General features: G+C 33.4%; 1 protein-coding gene across 40 annotated transcripts in view; it reads right to left on the bottom strand.

The window, feature by feature from the left end:
• The window catches only part of ZBTB20 (zinc finger and BTB domain containing 20), a 789,483-nt gene that overhangs the window by 488,878 nt on the left and 279,218 nt on the right, over positions 1-21,387 (bottom strand). For 4 of the 40 annotated variants that reach the window (XM_045036360.1, XM_045036350.1, XM_045036348.1 and 1 more), the window contains one exon: positions 15,302-15,363. The exons of the other annotated variants lie outside the window; for them this stretch is intronic. The gene's annotated coding sequence lies outside the window, so the exon portion shown is untranslated. The remainder of the gene's footprint in view (positions 1-15,301; positions 15,364-21,387) is intronic. 40 annotated transcript variants of the gene reach the window in all.

A 21,387-nucleotide genomic window follows, 5' to 3' on the forward strand; every position in this document is an offset into this window, starting at 1 on the left:
TTAGGATCTAAATAAGATCCACATTACATTTAAGTCATAACTCTCTTTGAACTGATAAATCCCTCATTTTTTTATTTTAACTTTTTATTTTGGAACAGTGTCATGCTTATGGAAAAGTTGCAAAGATACTTCAGAGAATTCTTGTATTTTCTTCACTACCTAACATTAACATCTTATATAACCGTGGTAAATTTGTCAAAGGAAGAAATTAACATTGTTACAATACTATTAACTACATACTTTATTCAGATATTACCTGTTTTCCCACTAATATCTTTATTCTGTTCCAAGGGTCTAATTCAGGATACCACACTGCCTTTGGTTGCCTTTTCTCCTAAATCTTCTCTAATCTGTGAAAACTTCTCAGTTTTTTCTTGTTTTTTTTTTTTTTTATGACCTTGATAGTTTTGAAGAGTGGTGGTGGGATAATCCTCAATTTGGATTTGTCTGATGTTTCTCATGATTAGATTGGGGTTGTAGTTTTAGAGAAGAATGCAAATGAATGAAGAGCTCTTCTTGTAACATCCTATCAGGGGGTACATGATATCCATATGACTTATCACTGGGGATGTTAATCTTGGTCATTTGGTTAAGGGAGTGTCTGCCAGGTTTCTCTTTCCTTAGTTTTAATTAGCATAATTTCATGATTTTAACAGTCTATTGAGGTGTAATTTACATAACATAACATTCATCCTTTTAAGTGTACAGCTTAAGGATTTTAAATAAATTTACAGTGATCATCACCATAGTCCAGTTTTAGAACATTTTTGTCATCCCAGAAAGATTCCTCATGTCCTTAGTCAACCCACTCTTACCCCAACCCCAGACAATAACTAATCAGTTTTCTTTCTCTATACCTTTACCTTTTCTTGACCTTTCATATAAGTGCAATCATACAATATGTGGTGTCATGCATGTGGCTTATCATACTGTTTTTAGAATCTTCTATGTTGTGGTATGTAGCAGTAGCCCATTCTCTTTTATTAACAAATAGTATTCTATTGTGCAGGTATACTACATTTTGTTCATCCATTCATCAGTAGGTGAACATGCAGATTGTTTTTAGTTTTTGACTATTATGAATAATTCTGCTCCGAATGTTGACATAGATACAAGTCTGTGTGTGGACATATGTTTTCATTTTTCCTGAGTAGATATCTAGAAGTGAAATTTCTGGGTCATAAAGGTAACTTTATTTTAATTTTTTAGAATGGTTAAGCCATTTCCCAAAGTGGCTGTACCATTTAAATTCCTACCAGCAATGGGGTGCCTGGGTGGCTCAGTCAGTTAAGTGTCAGACCTCAGCTCAGATCATGATCTCGCAGTTCATGAGTTCAAACCCCAAGTTGGGTTCTGTGCTGACAGCTAAGAGCCTGGAGCCTGCTTCGGATTCTTTGTCTCTCTCTCTCTCTTTGCCCTCCTCCACTTATGCTCTGTTTCTCTCTCTCGCAAAAATAAATAAGCATTAAAAAAAATTTTAATTCCTACCAGCAGGTTCCAATTTCTCAGCATCTTCACTAACACTTGTTACTACATGTCTATTTTTATTGTATCCACTCTAGTTAGTGTAAAGCAGCATCTCCAATGGTTTTAATATCGTTTTTTCTAAGGATTGATGATAATAGGTATCTTTTCATATTCTTATATCTTCTTTGCTGAAATATTTATTCAAACAAATTTTTAATTTGGTTGTCTTTTTATTATTGAATTAAAGAACTCTTTATATATTATATGAGGACAAAAATCCTTTATCAGATATATATTTGCAAATAATAAATCTTGCAAATATTTTCTCCCATTCTTTTCATTTCTTTAGTGGTAGATTTTGAAGTATAAAAGGTTTTAATTTTATTGAAATCCAAATTATCAAGGTTTTATGTTCTGTATCATGCTTTGCGGCCTTATCTAAGAACACTGTCTAACTCAGGCCATGAAGACTTTTTTCCTGTTTTCTTATAGAAATTTTATAGTTCTAGCTCTTACATTTAGGTTCATGATCCATTTTGAGTTAATCTTTATGTGGGTATGAGATCAGGACATAAGGTTATTTTTTTCATATAGGTCTAGCACCACAGATATTTATTTTTATTGCATATAGTCTTAGCGCCAATTGTCCTAACACTATTTATTTAAAAGCAAAAATAATACGAAAAAAACCTTATTCCTTCCCCCATCAACTTGCTTTGGCACCTTCATCAAAATCAATTGACCAAAAATATAAAGGTTAATTTTCTGAACTTACAATTTCATTCCATTGATTTATGTGCCAGTACTATATACTCTCTTCCTTACTACAGTTTTTATAGTAAGTTTTAAAAACAGGAAGCACAGGTCATCTACCTTTGTTTTCCTTTCCAAAATTATTTACACTGCTCTAGGTCCTTTGCATTTTCATATAAAGTGAAAATTAGGATCAGCTTGTCAATTTTTACAAAAATGCCTTTATTCTTTTTGATGCTATTGTTTTTAAATTTTACTGTTCACTGCTAGTATACTGAAATACAATTAATTTTTGTATAATGCTCTGGTATCCTGCAAACTTGTTGAACTAATTTACTTGTATGTGAATGCATTCCTTAAGCTTTTCTACATAGCTTGTTTTCTGCAAGTAAAAAAGTGTTAACTTTTTACTGTCTAATATGGATAACTTTGATTTGTTTCTTTTCTGTTCTTTTTTTAACTCCTTCCCTTGCTTTCTTTCCTCTCTTTTCCTATTTGTTTGTTTGTTTGTTTATTTTTATCTTTCTGGAAAAAAAAAACCAGTAAAATGTTGAATAGAAGAGATGAGATCTGACAACCGTGCCTTGTTCCCAATCTTAGGATTAAACCAGAGTTTATGAGGGTTAAATGTGATGTCAGTTGTAGATTTTGCATAGATGCCCTTTACCAGGTTACAGAAGTTCTCTTCCAGTCCTGGTTTGTTGAAAGTTTTAGTCATGAATGGACAGTAGATTTTCTCAAATATTTTTTGTGTATCTATTGTGATAGTCATAGGGTTCTCTCCTTATTCTACTAATATGGTATATTGCATTAATTAATTAACTAATTACTGAATGTTTAACCAGCCTTGTACTCTTAGGAAATATCCTACTTGGTCAGGGTGTATAATACATTTACAGATTGCTGTATTTGGTTTGTGAAAATTTTGTTGAGGATTTTAATGTCTAAATTCATGAGGGATAATGGTTTCTTTTCTTACAATGCATTTGTCTGGCTTTGATATCGGGATAATATTATTGTCATAGAGTGAATTGAAAAAGTGTTCCTTCTTTCTCTATTGTCAGAAGAAGTTTGGTGTTGTTTCTCTTTAAATATTGGATAGGATGAAGTGAAGACATGCATCCAGATTTTTCTTTGTGGGATGATTTAATAAGTTTCTTTCTTTACAATTATATATCTATTCAGATTTTCTATTTCTTCTTGAATCAGTTTCAGTACTTTGTGCATTTTTGGCAATTAGATGATTGTACCTAAGTTGTCTAGTTTCTTGAATATATTTGTTCATAGCATTACCTTTTAATCTTTTTAATTTTTAATTTTTTTAGGGTTGGTAGTGATGTCGCACTTTTATTCCTGATTTTGGTAATCTGTTATCTTCTCTACTTTTCCCTCCATCATTCTAGTTAAATGTCTGTCAATTTTGTTGTTCTCTGCAAAGGATCAACTTTTATTTTCATTGGTTTTTCTCTATCATTTTCTTGTTTTCCATTTCATTGATTTCTGGCCTAATCTTTATCATTTTCTTCTTGATTTGCATTCCGTTATATATTTATGCCATGTCTGCATTTATCTACATAATAATATTATATAAGTGCAATTTATTTCTTTGGGTGGGTTTTAATTATTTTTGTCATTTCCCTCAACCTAAAGGATTTTCTTCAGTATTTCTTATAAGGCCGGTCTGCTAGCAACAAATTGCCTCAGTCTTTGTTTATCTTGGAATATCTTTCTTTTATCTTCATTTTTGAAGAACAGTTTTGCTGAATATAAAATTCTTGATGGTCACTTTTTAAAAATCTTTTTTCTTTCAGCACTTTGAATATGTTGTCCCTCTGTCTTTTGACTTTAATTGTTTCTGATGGGAAGTCAATTTTTAGAGTGTTGTTTCCTATAGTAAATGAGTCTTTTTTCTCTTGCTTCTTTCCAGAATTTCTCTTTTTCTTTGGCTTTAAAAGTTTGACTAGCATGTGTCTATGTACGGATACTTTTGCATTTATCATACTTGGAGTTTGTTGAGCTTCTCATATGTGTAGATTAATGTCATTCATCATATTTGGCAAACTTTTGGTCATTATTACTTCAAAAATCTTTTTTCTGCTCTTTCTTTTTCTCCTTCTTTCCACTTCTCCCATTACACACGTTAGTATTCCTGAAGGTATCTCAGATCTCTGAAGCTCTGTTTATTTTCTGTTTTTTTTTTTCTTTCTGTTTTTCAGATTAGAGAGTTTCTACTGATTTATCTTCAAGTTCACTGATTCTTTCTTCTGCTATCTCAAATCTGCTGCTGAGTTCCTCCAGAATATTTTTCATTTCAATTTTTGTGCTCTTAAACTCCAGAATTTTGGTTTCTTTTAAAAATAATTTCTGGAGTGCCTGGGTGGCTCTTTGAGTTAAGCATCCAATTCTTGATTTCAGTTCAGGTCATGGTCTTATGGTCATGGGATCAGGCTCTGCAACAGGCTCCGTGATAAGCATGGAGCCTGCTTGCAATTCTCTCTCTCCTTCTTCCCTTCTCTGGCATGCTCTCTCTCCCTCAAAATAAATAAATAAACATTTAAAATTATTTTAAAAATTCTATCTTTATATTGATACTCTTTATTTAAAAAGTAATTATACTAATATTTTATTTAATTATTTAACATGGTTTTCTTTAGTTATTTGAGTATATTTACAATAGCTGCTTTCAAGTCTTTGCTAAATTTGACACCTGCTCTTCCCCCTCCAACCTAGAGACAGTTCTATTAACTACTTTCATAACTGGGTATTAGTTACACTCATTTCCTTACATATCTGATACTTTTTTCCTTGTAAACTGACATTTTATACAATATATTATAGCAACTCTAGCTTCTGATTTTTCCTTCCAGGGGCTTGTTACTTATTTGTTTATTTAGTGACTTATCAATCTAATTCTGTGTGGTCTGTCTCCCTCAAGCTGTGCAGCTGCTGATGTCTCTGGTCAGTTTTTGTAATTCTCATTTTCATTTTTTAGGTAAACCTTGCCCCTATGTCAGTACAGTTTGTAATTCACATCTAATAATTTGTCTTGGAGGCAATAAGCTAATATTCCTTTGCTGATAAATATATGTATGGGATGGAAATGCATTCAAAGCTCAGACAGTTTAACATGTTTTCCTTGAATCTTACTTTTCACTGGCATTCCTCTTCTCTTTGCACAAGGCTCTAGGGTCAGCCTTGGGTATGTGGATACCTTGGACCCTCTCTGGTTTGTGACACCTAGGGGCATGTGGTTTTTCATGTTCTACTCCATCATGTCAGGACGATGTGAATTTTCATGGCTTTGCCTGTCCTGGAAGATCTATTGTTGTCAATGGAGTTTGGGGAAGGGTAAGTAGTGGAGGTAGTCCCAGCTAAAATACCAGATCTCACTTATGCCTGTTGTCTCACCACAATTTTTAATATGGCCCCTTTTACTCTCAGAAGTATCCAGTTTGGGTGATATAATTTATGATCTCCTTTTATATAGTGAGCATAAAAAATTATGATATTCCTTCAACAGATAACCATTGCCTAATTCTTTTCCTTGTAATGCAAGATTTGGAGGCCCAGGTGCAAGGGTGTGTATGGGTGGGTGGGGAGGTCCAACTGCCATTGAATGAAAGTTTCCATGATGGTTACATGTATATAGCAAATCCTCAATTGCCTGTTCCACTACATTTCTAAAAGGTTTAAAAGTTTTGGAGATTAAGAATGTCTGTCAATCATGAGGATTGGGAGGTAATTGGAGGATGAGGGTGAAGGGGCAATACCTCCCTTATGGGAATTCTGCATGACTTTTTTAAAATTTTATTTTATTTTTTTTAATTTTTAAAATGTTTTTTTATTTATTTTTGAGACAGAGAGAGACAGAGCATGAGCATGGGAGGGGCAGAGAGAGAGCGAGACACAGAATCAGAAGCAGGCTTCAGGCTCTGAGCTGTCAACACAGAACCCGACGTGGGGCATGAACTCACGAACCGTGAGATCATGACCTTAGCTGAAGTCGGACACTTAACCGACTGAGCCACCCAGGAGCCCCAATTCTGCATGACTTTATAGACCTGAGGGAAATCAGTCAAGGAGAGGAGATAGAATTACATGTTTCAAAATGGATTGCTAGAAAATTTGGAGCTGGACTGAGCTAGAATAAACCCATTCCAAGCAATTATGGAGAACATGCCATCTAGATTTAATCTCATACAAAGTAGTAGCTCCAAGATCTCTATAAAGAGGCCCAAATACTGAAGTGAATCAAGTTAGTATTTTCCAACTTATTCACTCATAGTTTCCTGGCATGGCCAATCCATATTTCCTCAGGAACATACCAAGGGAATATACTTCTCTGGGAGCTTAAACACTCTTGTAAATCAGAAAGTTCCCATATTGAAATAGGGAGCAATATGCACTTTAAAAATGATTTTTCCTTTACATAATGATCCACAATAAAATTCTCTTGAGAATAGATTCTTCTAGAGCATTTAAATTATGAATAGATTTACAAAATCGCTCATCACATAAAATGAGATAAACACGTAGTATCTGCCTCTAGGATTTTCAAAACTTTTTTTTTTCTAAATGGAGATTGAAAGGAATGGGAAAATCAGCAAACTTTGTGCAGTAGAAATTCAGCGTGTATGATGCATTAACTTTGAATATCTTATTGACATTTCTGGATCAACATTAATCCTTCACATTTATAAAGTGTCAAAGAAATCAAAGTATTCACCAAACTTCATCTTACTGAAATGTCATAATAATTCACCTTTAACCCAGGAACCTGTAACAAGTAAATATTACTGTTTCTATTTGGAAAAAAAAAGGAATCTAATCCATAAGATAAAGCATGGAAACATCACATAAATTGCTTAAGGACACAAATAAGTCTGGTGATGGAGCATGTGATGAAATTCCCTCACCTAATGAGAATTAGACAATATCCAGGCTGTAGCAAAGAAGAAACTGGAGACTCCACCTCCCATTTGTCTGTATGTTATGGCAGAATGAAAATAAATGTTTAAAGAGGGTTTTTTTTTTTTTTGGTCCTACGAAATGGCACTTCTCCAGCTAATTTCTCAGGTAAAGTGGGTGGACATTTTTTTGGCTGTGTGTTTTTCTTGGGCTTTGCAATTTCTACAATAGAATTTCAACCCAACCCCTAACTTGATTACTGTTTCTGCTATTAATTAACAAAAATAGCTGTTTTCCAGTCATACAGTCTAGAATTCACTGTTATCTCAATTAAAGGCATAACTTAGAGAAATAATATCTATAAAAAATTGCAGTTCTTCCATTAGGGTTTAGCATGTAGAGATACTCTAAAATCTTCCTTTGAATTATATCAGAATGGAGTGTCATCTACCTAGTCTGTATCTTATAAGACTGAAAATACCAAATTACACATCACTGAGATAGAAGTATTCCTATAAAATATTCTTTGTTTCTCACAAAAGTGAGTATCTATCATTGGTATTTATGATATAATACAGTGATCCCTTTATATAATGAAGAGAATTAGAGGAAGACAGTTCTTTCTAGTCTGAGTATTGGCAATGTATTTCTTCAAAACATATGGTTAAGAACCCAATTTGTAAATATATATAAGACTCTATATAAGATGATTTTTTAATATATAGTTCTAATTCTTACATTTTTACCTTATGTTTTTAGTTTTCAATTATTTCACTTATATATTTCTTTATATTTTATTTACATTCATTTATATATTATTTACATGTATATGTATAACATATGTCTACGTGTCTTTTAAACATCTTTCTTTCTTCTCAGAACAAGGAGATGTCCATCTATGTCTCTTTTTATTTACCCTTTGTATATCAAGCCATCTAAAGTTACAATAAGATATCCCAAAATTTTAGATGCAATTTCAAAATGCAACCTAGGTCTTCTAGGAGCCAGACTTGATAAACTCATCTGTGCTTTTGTGGTGACTTTACTTCATTTCCTTCTACCTCAATGCTATTCAAATCAGATGTCTGAAGCGAAGTAATAGATTTGTATCATCAGGGTCCCAGACTAACTTAAAGCTTAGATAAGCATCTTTTTGTTAAGTCACCTGAAGGTGATTCTTGGCTTTCTGCGCAAGAAAAGAACAGTATGGAACCTATTTCCAAATCATTAATAAAGCATAGAACATAGGGTAGTCGTGACTGAGTGTGCAGGTTGTGTCCTGCACAAGGGCACCCAATCTAGGGGTGTGCTCCACTCTAGAAGCTATCCTCCTTGGCCCAAGCTGCATCAGCTGGAGCAAACTATTTTTATAATTTGCACAAAGGTGCTGAAAGACGTCACATTTTTCTAAGTTGTACTAAACATTTATGTAAGTAACAGAGGCCTAGGGTAACATATTTCTATAGTATTTCTAACAAAAATAATTAATTCCATTAACATTTAGCTGGCTTTCTGTTACATGTTACATAAATATTCAGGTAAGCCTCCTAGTAATGCCCTCACCACATGCACCTGAGTCTCTATGACTTGGACTAAATAGGATGGTAGTTATACATACAGTTCTCCTCGGGGAAACTAACTTTGAAACAGACTAGGAGATAAAGGATCCTTCTAACACTTTCACCATAGATGACGACAACATATAGCAGATCATATTCTCAACATAGTAAAGCTTTTTGTCCTAAGTTGAGTCAAAAAGTGGGTGCAGAACATAATGTTATTCATATTATTACTATTTCCTTGATTAAGCCGTCTCCAGTTTGGAAGTTTCAAACTGAGAAAGTGATATCAAAACTTCAATAAGTTCTGAGACAATGGATTATATGTGCAATGGAATACTTTGCCTTTAAATTTAGCTCATGGTGGGGCGCCTGGGTGGCTTAGTCACTTAAGTGTCCAACTTCAGCTCAGGTCATGATCTCACAGTTCGTGGTTCGAGCCCTGCGTCGGGCTCTATGATGACAGCTCAGAGCCTGGAGCCTGCTTCAGACTCTGTATCTCCATTGCTCTCTCGTTCTCTGCCCCCCCCCTCCAACTCGCCGCAGCTCATGCTCTGTCTCTCTCTCTCTCAAAAATAAATAAACATTAAAAAAAAATTTTTTAAATAAATTTCACTCATGGCTTTCACTCTCCCTAGGAGACTTTATACAGTTAACTCAATGAATTATTTGCAAATGAGGATAATACATAACATATTTGTACATAAACTTTTCCTGACTACAAAATTATACATGCCCATTGGGAAACACACACACACACACACACACACACACACACACACACACACGCAGGAAAATACAGAAAAGTGTAAGAAGAAGAAAAAAAAAACCCAGAAAGTCTGATCACAGAGACCATCAATTACTACTGGCATTTCAGCATTTCATTCAAACATGACAAATTTCAATCCCAGTTTGGCTTCTTTTTCTCCAGCACATCATTCAGTTGCCTCCATTCCCACTATTTGGTATGCACTCAACAATAATAATTATTCGTTACAAACTAATTTAGCAATGAACCACGTACTATTATACTTCATAGGTCTGTTATTAATTATTATTCATTCTTATTATTACTCATTATTATTGCTCATTATTACATGAGTTCAGTTTTATCCAATCATGCCCTGTGAAGATTATCATATGTAACAAAATGTGACATTACACAAATGTTAGACCATTTCTGTTCCATAATATGGATGTTAGAAATATGGATGTTAACCCATGGAAAACAAAAAAAAAATGGTATTTTGATGCTAAAAAGTCAAATGTTGTATATGGAGGCCAAAGAGAAATTATTTTAGATAACAAGATTGTTTATTTTTATTTTTACTATATTTACCACAACACTATATTAGTATAAAAACCCGAGAGTTAGCTGTGCTTACAAAGGTAAAGCACTATAAACCCGAAAGCATGTATCTCAAGAGTCTAATCCAATTCTATCTGAGGAGCTATCCTCTTTCCGTGAGCTCTGTCATGTAGAATTACATCATCTCCCATGGCTCAGATTATCTCCAATTCATAAAATGCTTTAACAAAAACTGTTATGAAGTAGGTTCTATTTTATATTCACATAACTTCCTCCTCACTTTGGTTTAGCACGGAAATACACAATACATCAATATGTGTTTCATTAAGACAGTTGTTTCGATATAGTAACAAGCTGGGCAAATAGAGGAAGTGTGCTGGATGTAATTTATTTACATTTTAATAAGACCTCAGATGAATGATACCACACAGGAAGCTCATAGTAAGGTTAGAGAGAGTGGTGACTGACAAACTGCCTTGAAGTTTGGAAGCTGTAAATATTACTTAATCAATACTATTACTTCTGAATTAAGATAGGATAACAGTTCCACAGGGATAGGTATTGTGGTCTATGACAAACATTATGCAATGCAGACACTAAAAATTGAGGGGAATATAAATTTTCCAAAATATGATAAAATTTTAAGGTTATAACTTAGAACATAGACCAAATGCTAAAGTGTAAAATAGATATCTCCATGATATCAAAATCTCATCAAAGCCCAAAGGATAGGACTCTACTTCCTTAATACACCAAAGATTACTGCTAAAATTCCCATTTAGTAGAGATGCTAACTTCATGTTAGCATTTGGATTTCTCCTACTTTACATGTTATCTCTTGTGTGAATGGTTCTAAAAATCAGGGCAAGTTTTTTAATGAAATAAGAGATTCAGAAAGCAATGATTTTCAGTCTACAATTACAGTAGCCTGCACTACTCCTGTTTCCAAATGCTGGGCAAGGCCATCTTTGTATGAGACAAATTATCACTAATAATATTTCAGAAATTAATGTGCATGACATTTGTCTATCTGGTGTTGTTCCAAATAGAATTTTAAAAATCTTGCAAAAGTAAATACAACATTTAAGCAGCAGGTGAAGAAATAATGGTAAAGATACAATAGAACAGGAAAAGTATGAAGAGGCCTGGGTGAGGTCAATATACAAAAGGTGCATTGTAAATTCTAATACATTTGCTTGAATGCAAAACAAGACCATGATCATATTTATATTAGCTACTATAAACATAAATATTTCATTAGGATTTGCTGTCATGCATTTTTTTCTTGTTTACATCTTATCTACCAACTAGAAATTTAAGTTTCCTGAGAGTTTGTGATTTATGTTTTTCTCTACTACAATTCATAACAACTAGCATGATGCTAACTAGAAAATTGATTCTTGATCACTATTTGCTGATTTGATTTGTGTGAAATATAAAGAATCTGGTCAAAAGGGTATAGTTTTAAAATATCAGATGCTCATGCATATTATATAAAAGAACAAAATAAAGAATTCTGAAAAATAAAATAAATTAAAACAGTGGATTGGAAAAATTAGGAACATTATGCTAAACTCCATTAAAGCAATAAAATTAATTTTAAAAAACTTCATTGAAAATAAATCAATGTAAGTGGACACTTAAATCCCACAGATAATACAGAAGACTCCCAGAGAAATGAAAACACAATGTTGGCGTCATAAAAGTGATTTGCCCCCAAATCACATATCATTTGTGTCATACGATATAAGAAGTGATAAAGTATGATTGGAAATTCCAATTTGCTGATTGTATAGAACATATGCAAACTATATTACAGAGGTCTATGAATTTTCTGAGACGGTACCAGGTTTTACAGATGCTCTTGATTAGAATCTGAACACTATTATTTCAGATGTAAAAACTCATAATTTTGATTTTAAATAATAATTTTAGTTTTAGCAATTTTTAAAATCCACATTTTGACATGGTATACAATTGGTTTATAAAAGCCTTCAAAGTGTTCTTCATAAAATACTAAATGTGATGTTTTACTAGTTATGCAAGGACAATTTAATAATGGGAAATCAATTACTATAAATCCCTTGCTGAATTATCATGCTCCGAATAATCCTATGTTTTTAGAGAAAGAAACTATGCATCTGAATTCTAATGCCCAGCAAACAATTTCTGGCACATAGTGTAAGGACTGAATAAATGTGTGTTAGAACTGACCTGAATTGAAAAAGACATCACAATAGAACTCTATGTCCATCAGTTAGAGTTTAAAAATATTTATTCAAAAAGGCATGTAATGTACTTCAACACTCATTCTTAATAAACAAAGAAAGGGTTAGAAATAGTTTTCTAAAGAATGTCTTAAATCAACAACTAATATCCACCTTGTGACTATGGGAAAAAAAAAAAACACAAACAAACAACTAGAGACATTACCACATAATCAAGAACAATGATGCTTCCTATCTTCATGGTTACTTAGCTGTTTTGGAATTTCCAGTAATGAAACAGGGTATTAAACAGAAATAAAAAGGAAAAAAGATGATAATGTCATTATTTGCAGATAATTTAATGACCTTAAAAAACTCAAGACAAAAAACTTAACTAAAAAATTATTACGAAAGTTGTATAAAGTAGCTAGATAATAAATATTACACACTGCTATATGATATACAATGATGTTAAGACAGTAAATCATAAGAGTTCTCATCACATAGAAAAAAATTTTTTTCCTTTTCTTTTTATTGTACCTATATGAGAAGATGAATGTTGGCTGCACTATTGGAATCATTGAAAATTTTTAAAAATTATGTAAAATCCTAACAAATCATAACAAAACTATTATAAAGAAAATATGGCTTTTCTTGGAATATACACAATTAAGGACAACAACAAGGACATAGCATGCCTTTACTTAAGTATAATAAAGAATTTGGGTACCTATATGAATAGAAAGACACAATTTATTTATTATAAAACATAACATAAATAAAAACATACGATGTTGCTGAATGTGAAGACAATATTGCAAAGATACTGATATTAATTTATAGGTTTAATAAAATTCCAATAAAAATGCCAATGGAACATTTTTACAAACTGAATGCAATAAGTTAATTCTGAAAAATGAGTAGGTGACAATACAGCCAAGTATCTTTGAAAAAAGAAAAATAAGGAAGGTTTCACTTAACCGATGTGTAAACTTACTATGAAGCTCTAATGGAAACAGTATAGAACCAGTGAAAGAACAGATAATTCAAAAATAGATCCTAATGTTGATAAAAATTAGTAAGCAATAAAGATGGTACCAATTGGGAAACGGTTTGGGGACAATTGATTAACTATGGGGAACAAAATCGAGATGCTTATCACATACCTTAGGCTAAAATAGTTTCTGGAAGGAATAGAAAATTAAAAATACAAAATAAAATCATGATAATACCAGAAAAATGGTGAGTTCTTATCAGACTTCAAGCTGGTAAAAAGAAGATAAAAGCAAAGGCACAGTCATAGGGAAAGCAATATAATAGAATTGTGTTGCTTCTCACATCAACAACAACAAAAACTATTCAATGGAATATGAAAACTGGGAGAAACATTTTTACATTACGTTGACAAAAGCAGTGATTTAACATTTTAAATATCTTGCAAATCATCAAGACAACAACTTGAGTAAAGAACAGGAGCAAACAATTTACAGTAAGAAAAAAAAAACAATGGCAAATAAGCATATGAAAGACATTCCAGCTCCATATTAATCAAATTGTTGCAAATTACAACAAAATAAACAAGGGTTTTTTTTTTTTTGCCTGCTGAATTAGTAAATACTTGTAAAATAATACTATTCAAAGGAGGTAAGAGTGTACTTAGAAAAGCACTCTCATATACAATTTGGGAGGAGTTATCAAAAGAACCTTGAGAAGTTTACATACACTACCCCAGAAATCAACCTTCTAAAAAAGATGCTGAAAACATAATCCAAGATGTAGATAAAAGTATGTGTGTAAGAATGGTTGTCAGAGTAGTAGGAAAAATGGTGGAAAATAACTTACATGTCAAATATGGAGAAGTCTAAAAGTTTTTGGTACATAAATAAAACATAATATTGTGCAGCCATTAAAAGTATTTCATGATTCTGAGAACTAATAATGTAATTAATGCTAATTGAAAAAAGCATAATATTGACTATATGATCCAAAATTTTTAAAGAAAATACACACACACACACACACACACACACACACACACACACATCCACATCCACTTAGAAATATACATAAAATTGGAAGGAAGCAGAGCAAAATCTTAGAATTGTTCATCCCTGATTTAAATTTATGCACTATACATTTTTTCTATTTCCATAATTATATGCAATGAGCATATTTTATGTTTTAAGCTGAAAATAAAAACTCAAAACCTTTATTTTAAACCTAAAATGAATTTATATGTGTTCAGAACCCACTCGGGAAAACAAACACCAATAGAAATCACTTTTCTTATATATATGGAATTATTGTGCTCATTCATTTGTGGATCTCCATAATTTTGTGCATAAGGAACCTCTATTGAGATATTTGATTTTCTTATTTTATTTCCAAAGAACATAATATATCTCCTGAATTAAAAGCAAAGGAAAATAAAGTCACTCTTAAGTACCATATTTGACCACAATGCTCTTCCAATGCTCTGCTGGCCCTTTCTCTGACCACTTCTACATGAAGTTTACCTATTTTGTTAATAACTATTTTGGTATCAAGTTCAGTAATATTCAATCTGAGAATGTTTATCTAGCCCATTAAGCCAACACCAAGAAGTCACCTTCAACCAACTGTGACCAACACAGTGAATAGTGCATTTGATTTTCACATCTCCTTTGCCTGGAACACCAGCCATGCTGAATATTCTGAGAGTAACAATGGATGGGACTTAGATTTTTCATCAGTGCTTAAAAAATAGCTGCCAAAGTCAAGACATGCAGTAACCTTCTAAGTAAGTTTGCTGGCTCCATATTGTGTTTGAAGGCACACCCCCTCCAAACGTCTGCACTCACCATCTGCTACTCAACTGCAGAATAATGCACTCAAGTCTGGTGTTGCTTGGCATAGGCAAGGATAGTCAATGTCCAACTCCATTCAGACATGTGCACCATATCAGGAACCTTATGACACAGTCCTCAACATCAATGCAGCACTTTCAAGCCCCACTGCACATCAATCAAGTATGTATGACAGTCAAGCTGATAGACAAAATCTAAGCCAACCCTAAACACCTACTGTGCATGGATCTCTCCAGTTTGCCTGCAGCTCACCTTCTATTAAGACGATAGCTTTGGCCTAGTCTTCCATGCCAAAACAAGTCCATGGAGTCACTCTGGCAAGAAGAAGGGTCTATATCAATGTCAACGAACAAGTTCCTTGCTGCCGACCCTACCATCTGTCCTCCTGCTTCCCACCTACCTTACTTTATGTGGACCTTGATGAATGGGATTCTAACAGTCCAAGATTCTAGGTTAGCCAGCCTTTGCAGATGGGGTCAACATGACTGCCCTCTGGCCAAACACCCAGGGTGACATAGCTGAAGGTTACCAAGAGAGTGCCTTTTTGCAAATTTGATATTGGAAATAAAGCAAATAAAGATGTTCCTACCTGTTTTTGAGGTAGGGTTTGTGAAGAGAATGATATGTTCAGTGCTTAAAATGAGGATGATTTCTCTTTAAATTTTTTGAAAATATTAAAAATGCTAAAGAATAAATCCCATTTCAACACTATGGATAAGAGAAGTAAGGTAAATAAAAATAAAACTGAGGTTGTTTTAAAGTATTTACAAAGTAGGTTTGAGGAAATGACTTGAAAAATCTCAGAAATATGTAGAAATAAGACTTTATAATGTAATATTAATATAGAAATAGAACATTTCAATATACATTAGATGCAACAATATTAGAGAATAATGTATATGCTAAACGGAGAATAATAGCTTTCAGACCTATTCTCCATCAGTTGTATAGCACTTACAGACTTCATGGCTGAACAGTAGAATTTGATATAATTTAAAAATTTTTTTTTCAACGTTTTATTTATTTTTGGGACAGAGAGAGACAGAGCATGAACGGGGGAGGGGCAGAGAGAGAGGGAGACACAGAACTGGAAACAAGCTTCCAGGCTCCGAGCCATCAGCCCAGAGCCTGACGCGAGGCTCGAACTCACGGACCGCGAGATCGCGACCTGGCTGAAGTCGGACGCTTAACCGACTGCGCCACCCAGGCGCCCCTTATTTTCAATTTTAAGGCAATATTCATTTATTGTATTTCATATAATATCTTTTTTAAGATCAAAAAATTTGATTTCTCCATTAACTACTCATATTTAAAATTATATCAAATTCTATGGGGCGCCTGGGTGGCGCAGTCGGTTAAGCGTCCGACTTCAGCCAGGTCGCGATCTCGCGGTCCGTGAGTTCGAGCCTCGCGTCAGGCTCTGGGCTGATGGCTCGGAGCCTGGAAGCTTGTTTCCAGTTCTGTGTCTCCCTCTCTCTCTGCCCCTCCCCCGTTCATGCTCTGTCTCTCTCTGTCCCAAAAATAAATAAATGTTGAAAAAAAAATTAAAAAAAAAATTGAAAATAAACTGTTTTTGTGAACATGTTGACAAATCTTTTCAATTAGGTCATTACAAATGCACTGGAGACTGAGCCTAATGACATATAAAACCAACAGAAACACCACTATTTTCAACCCAACTCAGCTTAATAAAATGAAATAATGATATGCCTTTATCTTTTCATTCAAGAGAAACTAAATGTACTTCTAGAATGGTCTCTGGACTCACCAAAAACAAAACTCTACCCTAAATTCAAAATATAGTACCATCTAGGCAATTTAGATAAGTAATAATTATAAAGTGAATCTTTACCACACCAATAAGATAATGAACGTGAAAAATATGTTACACATATTAAGTATCATACACAGAATTATTCAGAGCTTCTATCTCAGTGCTTTGTACATAGTAAGCACTTACTAAATACTTGTAGAATTGATTAGAATTTAATTGAAAAGAGAGGTATAATGAGACTTCTATAAGTAGAATTCAGATCCTTTCAAGATCATGGGAAAAAGTTCAATCAAATTATATTACTAGGTACATCAGTTGTCTTTGATGTTATAAATCAAGATGAGTTTCTATTGTATCTAAAGAAAATTTTTGTAGGATTATCTTTGGAGAAATCACAGTGGAATAAAAAGCATGATTACTTTTAATTTCTAAATATATCCAAATTTTTTATCATTCTTTGGTCAAGTAAGATAATGCTATAGAAATCCTACATAAAACCCGAATTTACAATGTCCTGGCCTAATCATCTGGATAATCTCTTTGAATTTTCCTAAAATATGCTCCCATCCCATTTTCTATGGGAATTCTCCCACTGATTAACACAGAGAATGAGAATTTGGCCTGTGCTCTATAGACACCATTGAAATGTGGCCACCTGAGGCATGTAGGGAGGGCATCCAGCTGGCACGCCACATGTTGCCCTGGAGTAGAGTACAATGAGAGGGATATTTTGGCTAAGACTACCTGGACAATCTCTACAAAGGCCCTGATTATGAAAAGGACTTCAGTATCATCATTGTCTCTTGAGTATAATATGAGCCAAGGAAACTTCTGTTTCTAAGTTTATATATTTTACCAAAAAAAGCACTTATAAGAAAAATCAAAGAAGCCTGGGCCATTGATATCAGAATCTGAGCATTATCCATATCACTGGGGGCAACTCTTTTGATTTTGAGAACCACAGACACTTTAAAATTGATGCTAAAGCACACTGAAGACTTGACCATAAACTGCAACATAGTAAACTCTGTAAGGCAAAGGATGCAAAAACACAGAATGCAAATTTGTCTTTAGTGCAATTGCTAGATTATATATTATGAAAATCAAGAAGTTCATATACTACACATTTAAGAAATATTTGATTTTATTTGTACTTTATGCAACTTGTGGGAAAGAAAAGCCATGCAGTTGAACTGCAATGCCAATGAAATAATTTTGTCAATTTTGAATCCTTTTTTTCAAAACACCATACGTGATTAGAACACATAATAATGCACTACTATTTTTGCCAATTTTCGTTTTAAAACCAAAGTTGTTTTTGTATTACATAAGCACAAAATCAGAATTTCAAAACCAGCAAACATATTTAGGAGTGCATTTTAAATTAAACCCACTTGATTCTTTGTTAGATCAACTTTGAGCGCCAGGAACATTTTTGTAAAATTCCACTGGGGTAAATAGGGTAGCTAGGAAACGCTCCTCATAGTGAGAAGAAGCATATGCATTATTTTCAAGTTTTGTTTAGATTTTTTCATCCTCCTACTGAATGGTTCTAGTGATATTTACAATACAATATGAGTATAAATCTTAAGGGATTTATGATGTCACCAAATGCTGAGAAACAATTACAGCTGGGATTTACATTTGTGTTTATGTATTATTTTGCCTATAGATTCCAAAAACCAATGAAGAAAAACTTTTGATACAAAACATATCCTGGAACTGAAAGACAGATTCCATCTATCATTATAACCAGTTGATAGTAATTCTAAGACAGAGTTTGACAGTAAGTGAAACAAACAAACATAATGGTTTAAATATGCCACTTCAGCCACTAGAGCTGTCAGTCAAGAGGCTTTTTTTTGTATCATTAATTCAATGCCATAAAAATAGGAATTCTTACTTTTCAATAAATTTTGGTGACAAGTTGTCTACACAAAGAAAACCAACACCTATAGGGAAACTTTTAATTTGTCATCATGAATGTCTATTTGAACTTATTTAAAATGTTATAATTGTGGGCTTAATTTACACCCATTTTTTTTTCCCTACAAGCTCAAGAAAATCACAATGATCACAGTGTTCCTAAGCCTAATGAGTCCTAATTTATGACAGAGAAAAATGGAAGCTCAGAGAGATAAAGAGTACTGGAAAGGATTATACTGGAAGTCCAGGAATATATTAAGTGCAGTCTCATGGAATTTTAATAAAACCATAAAAATTACCCTTTTATATTTTTCATTAACTTATCATTTTACTTAACTCAAAATATTGTGCAGAAAAGGTTTATTGCTGACTTAGGTAACTGAACATTTTTATTAATTTAATTAGGTTTTGCAATTTGTGACCAATAAGATTTGGCTTACATCTTGCCTTTTTCTTCAGGAATTTAGAGACTTTACAAATCTTAATACCCTGATGGCTACGTAAGACTTTCGAGGCTAGGAAATAATGAGATTGAACTTGGCCCCTCTTCCATCTTTATTGACAGATAGCCCGAGTGCCAAAAGCCAGCGCTGCTGGTTGTCCATCATCATATCTAAATATTGATTTTCCTAAAACTTGTATTTTGAGACTTTCTTCATTTTAGAATTACAGGTAAAGTCACTTCCCTTTGATATAAACTGCATGCAATAAAGAAGGAGGCAGTCCTACACAATAAATATGTAGGGAATGGTTTTCCACCTCTGCATGCTGCAGAAAATCCCACTGAGTTAAGTAGGGTTCTACCAAGGCCACTTAAACATATTAGCCTATTATGCTCCACATTTCTTTATTGTTCTCAAAAAGCTAATGAAATGTTCCAGTGTAATGTTTATGCTGGAGCACTTTTAAAGGCATTTTCGAAGTGATATTTCTCTCATAACTCCAGAAGGGGGTTCCACTTCCTACAAGTATTTAGTAGACCATGCAGAGACCATGTAGTCTCATTACTGAGACTGTTTAGTTGCATGGCTGGAGAAGAATTCTTAAAGATGATCACTTACGAGTTTCAGTGTGGGCTTTAACATCACTGTAGAGTGACAGGAATTACAAAGCTGGCAAGCACACATGGCATATTGTCCTACTGGATAGATAGATTTTTAAAACTGTATTGTCCATTCATAGATAACACCGACTTATATTGTCAATCTATTGGTTCAGGGTATATCAGTGTAAAATTAAACAACTGATTCTCTAGATTCAGTTCTTTTTAGAAAAATAAGAGACTACGGTCTTCTATCATGAAAACAGTCAGTATGGAGAATGAAACCCCATCAGTTACCTTAGCTGTTGGGGTGTCAGTTTCATCTGTAAGAGACAGGAATCAGACCTACTGATCTCCATGATATCTTCCAGTTCTAATATATGCTGGTTTTATGATTCCAAATACCAACACTGTGTATTGAGAAATAGCAAAGTATGCAAAGAATAAGGGAAAGAACTTCATTAAATTATTAACTTTACAGCAAAACTGAAGTTATATAATTGTGCCTTGAGTTCTCATACACAACCACCTCACTTACTAAACATCATCAATAATACGAAAGAAAGGGTGAATATTAAGGTCACATGTGGTAAGGTTAAGGTTAAAGCCAAGACTAAAAATATAATTAATTGAGAACTGAAAAAATTAGAAACTTCTACCAAAATAATATGTAGTATGCCTTGACAAATGACAATTCCTTATATAATCATTCTCAATTAAAAGCAACAATTGGGAGAGATCTTGGAATTTTTTGTTTTTTATTTTCAAGAAATCATACTATAATCCTAAAAAGTATTTAACAGGAGTCATAGCTCTGACTTCCACTGGATAATGCTAAGAATGTAATATCCTTATTCTTATTCTTTTTTAAAAAAAATTGATGTTAACATTTAATATAGATACTGCACTTAATTAATGCCAACTATGTTCCACATGGTTTATTTGCATTCACTCATGCATTCACTCATGCAATCCTTCCATCAACACTAGGGAGTAAGTACTATTAGAACACAGAATCATGGAGGTGGTTATCAGTAATGCTAGACTATCAAACTGACTTATGGGTCCCCCCACTTTTTTTCGGTGTGCAAAGCTAACATAGTGTGCCACCGTGTTTCAAGAATATCACACCTATCAAATTATTATGTTTTTGTATTCTTCCTAATATTAACCAAAAGATGTAAATTCTTCCATGTATTATTCTTCATTCATGAAAGTAGAGATTGAACAGACATGAAATTAGGGGCGCCTGGGTGGCTTAGTTGGTTAAGGGTTCAACTCTTTTTTCAGGTCATGTCATGATCTCACGGTTTGTGAGTTCGAGCCCCATATCAGGCTCCGCTATTAGCATGGATTTTCTCTGTGCTATTAGCACGTGCTATTAGCTTGGGATTTTCTCTCTCTCTTTCTCTCTCCCTTCCTCTCTCTTTGTCCATTCCCCGCTTGTGCGTGCATGTTTTCTCTCAAAAGATTTTTTAAAAAGAAAGAAAAGAGATGAAATTAGAAGGTACACACACTTTTTTTCTCACTATAAGTGTGAAGACATATCCATAAATTACTAGAGGCATAAAAACCAATAACCAGTGAGAATGAAAT

Source organism: Felis catus, chromosome C2 (assembly GCF_018350175.1).
Source record: "Felis catus isolate Fca126 chromosome C2, F.catus_Fca126_mat1.0, whole genome shotgun sequence".
Classification (NCBI taxonomy): Eukaryota; Metazoa; Chordata; class Mammalia; order Carnivora; family Felidae; genus Felis; species Felis catus.